General features: G+C 47.4%; 1 protein-coding gene across 1 annotated transcript in view; it reads left to right on the top strand.

The window, feature by feature from the left end:
- Positions 1 to 1,326: 1,326 nt before the first annotated feature.
- Positions 1,327 to 4,700, top strand: part of RBM6 (RNA binding motif protein 6) — a 139,902-nt gene continuing 136,528 nt past the window's right edge. The window contains exon 1 of the mRNA XM_023519520.1: positions 1,327 to 1,518. The gene's annotated coding sequence lies outside the window, so the exon portion shown is untranslated. The remainder of the gene's footprint in view (positions 1,519 to 4,700) is intronic.

Consider the following 4,700-nt stretch of genomic DNA (forward strand, 5'->3'; position numbering starts at 1 on the left):
TATAGTTTCCTTCCAGTTCCTCTGTGACCTTGCACAAGTCTTACTTATTGCCCAAAAGTTGGCAAGGCCCTGTGGAATCTGGATGGATTTTTCATTATATGTCAGGCAACCAACCCTTAACAGGTAATATCTGCCTGGTATTTTTGAGCTGAGGATGCTTAACTTAGAAACCTATCACAAGGTAAAAAGAGCTTCCATGGCATACTTAAGTATTTATTTTGCAGTTTTTTGGCCGGGGCTGGGCTTGAACTTGCCACCCTGGGTATATGGGATCGCTGTCCTACTCCTTGAGCCACAGGCGCCACCCCTATTTATTTTTTTTTTAAGAGACAAGAGTCTCACTTTGTTGCCCTCAGTAGAGTGCTGTGGCATCACAGCTCACAGCAACCTCTAGCTTTTGGGCTTAGAAGATTCTCTTGCCTCAGCCTTCCAAGTAGCTGGGACTACAGGCGCCTGCCACAACACCGGCTATTTTTTTGTTGCAATTTGGCCGGGCCGGGTTCCAACCACCCTCGGTGTATGGGGCTGGCACTCTACTCACTGAGCCACAGGCGCCGCCCGTGAAATGGTTTCTGAATCCAAGAGCTTCTCTATTTTTGTCTCTCTCCCCTTTTTTCCCTTGGAGACAGAATCTTACTTTGTCACCCTGAGTAGAGTGCCATGGCATCACCACAGCTCACAGCCATCTCAAACTTTTGGGTTCTTCTCTTTCCCCAGCCTCCCGAGTAGCTGGGACTACAGGCGCGTCCACTAGGGCCAGCTAGTTTTTTTAATTTTTAGTAGAGATGGGGTTTAGCTCTTGTTCAGGCTGGTCTCCAATTCCTAAGCTCAAGGAATCCACCCGCCTCAGCCTCCCCAGAATGCTAGGATGACAGGCGTGAACCATGGCGGTAGGCCCCACGTGCTTCTTTTGCACCAATCCCCAGATCTCAAGAAGAAGGGCTACACTCCCCAGCCTGTGAGGGCCAGGGGCCAAGGCCTTTAGCAAGGCCAGTAGCCCATTCCCCAGATGGTTTAAGCTTTGGCCAGAAAATGTCCCTTCCATTTCCCTCACACTAACGGACAATAAAGGAGGCCTCGAGCTAGGCCGGCCGGGCTGTATAGCTCAGCTCGTGACACAGGGAGCAAATCTCCAGAAAGCCAGGCCGCCAACAAAGTGTACTCAACTCCAAGAAAAGAGCAAAAGGATAAGCAAGCTGCTGCAGGGCAGAGGCCAAACCACAACCCCAGCCGTCCCCGCGAAGCCAGTAGGAGAAGCGCGCCCTCCTATTGGATAGCGACAGCAGCGTGCCTCGCCCTCGTAGGCAAGTCCCCAGCGCGCGGGGCACGGCGGGAGTGAAGTCGGCGGGACCGACCGCTGTACTTCATCTCCCGGCGGGCCGAGCGCTGAAGGCGGTGGCGCGGCGCCTTTGTGGAAGCTGTGGCATCGCGCGGAGGAAGTTCCGGTTTCCGCGGCGTTGGGTCGGTGGTGGCTGCTGAGAAGAAGGAGGAGCGGGCCTTGGGGGCTGCGCGGCCTCGGTAAGGGCCCGGGGCTTGAGAGGGGGTGTGCCAGGGCCTGCGAGAAAGAGCCAGCGGACAGGGCTACTCTGGACGTCGTGGGCTCGTGCGGCCTGGAAGCTGTGGCTTCTGTGTTGCGAGGCGGCCGCGGCCTCGCTCCGGAAGAAGTGAGCCAAGCGGTGCGGTGAGGGAGGTGCGGCCCGCGGCAGGAACGCCCCGGAACCGTCGCGGGCCCGGGGTGGAGCCCGGCGCGACGGTAGAATTACCGGTCCCGCAGCCGAGAGGCCAGCTGTGGGACTGGGGACTGGTGCGTGGTTGCGGCTCAGTGCTTCTAGTCTGCGGAGCTGCAGACGGGCTCTTCTTTCTTTTCCCCTGCTTCTTATCCAGTTTCGAAGCATCGCTAAGCAGGGAGCTCTTGTGCTTAGCCTTCAGACCCGGAGAGACGCGAGTGGGCTCCAGCCGACCGTGGGGCTCAAGAGCTCCGAACCTGGCCTGCAGAGCAGTAGAACCTGGAGATGGGGGAGTGGTCTGGTGGGTTCTTTGCCGGTTGGGCGAATGCGGAAGGAGAGGGATGTTTCCTTGCATTCACGCTTTAGATTCCTATTGGTCCTATAAATATATGTTTTTCTGTTTATTTTAGAATGGTTATTATGCTAATGGATTTAGTTCGCGTAGTGCTTTTTTTTTTTTAAATAAAAAGAAAGGGCCTTGTATTATAGGGTACATAGATTGTGAGGGTAATTATATATTTTTGAATATTCCAGGTTTGCTTGTGAAGGTCAGAGTAGCTGATCTAAGTGAAGGAGTTAAGTAGACTGATGCGCCTGAACTCTGGGTTGTGCCCTAGGTTTGTTAGTTTCTGTTGAATAATGATGCTACCAGTGTGAATGATTTAAATGTGTCAGCCATCACCAAACCTGTGAGAATTGTAGGGAAAGATGTCAAGAACTGGCAAGTGACAGTAGGATTGGCAGTGTTGCAAAGTAACTAATGACATGTTATCATTTTGGTTAAGTTAATAAAAGTCGACTCTGACCCTTGTCTCCAAAACTAGCACTTAATTAGATAGCTAATTACAGGATGGGTACTGGTATCTTTGGGCAATTGTAACATTTTTCCTTATAGAACTTTGTTAGATTTAGTTTTATTTTTGTTGTTTAGGATCTTATGTTCCTGCAGGCTTTCAGACAAAAGAGGATTTGGTTGAGAGAGAGAGAGACTACTTAGTAAATGTTGTGCTTTCCCAGCTTCTTGCAGAAATTTGGGCAAGGTTATACTTCTCTACGAACACACTTAAATGTACAAGCTAGTGTTAATGTCTGATTCACAGTTGTGTTAAGATTAAACTATCGGAAAGTTGTGAAATTTTAAAGGTCATAAGTCATTCTTTGATGGAATATTCTGACTGTATACCACATGCTTACAAATAATTTTTTTTGGCTTGGTGCCGGTAGCATAATGGTTATAGTGCCAGTCACATGCACCAAGGCTGACGGGTTTGAATCCAGCCCAGGCCAGCTAAACAACAATGACAACTGCAACAACAACAACAAAAAATAGCCTGGCATTGTGGTGGGTGCCTGTAGTCCCAGCTACTTGGGAGGCTGGGGCAAGAGAATCACTTAAGCCTAAGAGTTGGAGGTTGCTGTGAGCTGTGACACCACGGCATTCTACTGAGGGTGACATAGTGAGACTCTGTCTCAAAAAAAAGATAATAATTTTTGTTACTTTCCTACAGCATGTTTGTCTCCTTCACTTAGGTAATTGGCCTCTATTGAGTTCATTTTACGAGTATAGCCCTGTCAGACTGGGATTTAGTATTGCAGAGTGGGTAACTAGAGGGTCTCTGAAATGTGGTATTGAATCCCTGCCCCCTTCTAACTCATTGGAGTTGGGCAAATTTCCTAACCTCTAAGTTTCAGTTTCCCTCTTTGAAGTGAGATTAAGAAATGTATGCACCCCATAGGTTTTTGTGACATTTTAAAACATGGAATGCCCAGTGTGCCTGATGTACAGAAATTGTTCACTAAATGTGAACCACTTCTTTTTTAATTTTTGAGACAGTCTTACTTTTCTGTCCCTGATAGAGTGCCATGGTGTCATAGCTTGCAGCAACCTCAGCAACCTGAAACTCTTGGGTTCCAGCGATCCTCTTGCCTCAGCCTTCCGAGAAGCTGGGACTATAGGGCCTGCCACAATGCCCAGCTAGTTTTTCAGAGATGGGGTCTCGCTTTTGCTCAGGCTGGTCTTGAACTTGTGAACTCAAGCCATCCACCCACCTTGGCCTCCCAGAGTACAGGAGTGTGCCACTGTGGCCTTCAAGCCACTACTTTCCTTTTTTTTTTTTTTTTTTGAGACAGAGTGTTAAGCTTTCGCCCTGGGTAGAGTGTTGTGATGTCATAGCTCACAGCAACCTCCAACTTGGGCTCAAGTGATCCTCTTGCTTCAGTTTTTCTATTTTTAGTAGAGACATGGTCTTACTTTTGCTTAGTCTGGTCTCGAATTCATGAACTCAAGCCAGTCACCTGCCTAGGCTTCCCAGAGTGCTGGGATTACAGGAGTGTGCCACTGTGCCTGGCCTTTGAGCCACTACTTTTTAAAAAAATATAGCTTTGTTGGGTTACAAGTTGTATAACATACAATTCACCCATTTGTGCTATATATTTCAATAGTTTTTGGTATATTACACTTAATTTTTTAACAACTTGTGATAAATAGGTTTTTTAATGTGTGTTGTAACAGAATTTTCCTTTTAAATGCTTTTTTTTTTTTTTGAGACAGTGTCTCACTTTGTCACCCTTGGTGTAGTGCCTTGGTATCATAGCTCATAGCAGCCTCAAACTCTTGGGTTCAAGTGATTCTCCTGCCTCAGCTTCTCGAATAGTTATAGGCACCCTTCATGACACCTGGCTATTTTTTAGAGACAGTATCTTGCCCTTGCTCATGCTGGTCTAGAACTTGTGAGTTCAAGTGATCCACCTGTATTGACCTCCCAGAGGGCTAAGATTACAGGCTTGAGCCACCTGGCCTCTTTTTAAAATGACTTTTAAGTGTATAATTTAGTGGCATTAATTACATTCATAATGTAGCACAACAAATACTATTTCTAAATCTTTATTAACCCAAACAGAAACTCTGTAACCATCAACCAAGTAACTACCACTTCTGCTTTCCTCTAGCTCCTGTTATTTTTTTTTTTTTTT

The sequence above is a fragment of the Otolemur garnettii genome, unplaced genomic scaffold, assembly GCF_000181295.1.
Source record: "Otolemur garnettii isolate 467f Iridium unplaced genomic scaffold, OtoGar3 scaffold00179, whole genome shotgun sequence".
In the NCBI taxonomy this organism is placed as follows: domain Eukaryota; kingdom Metazoa; phylum Chordata; class Mammalia; order Primates; family Galagidae; genus Otolemur; species Otolemur garnettii.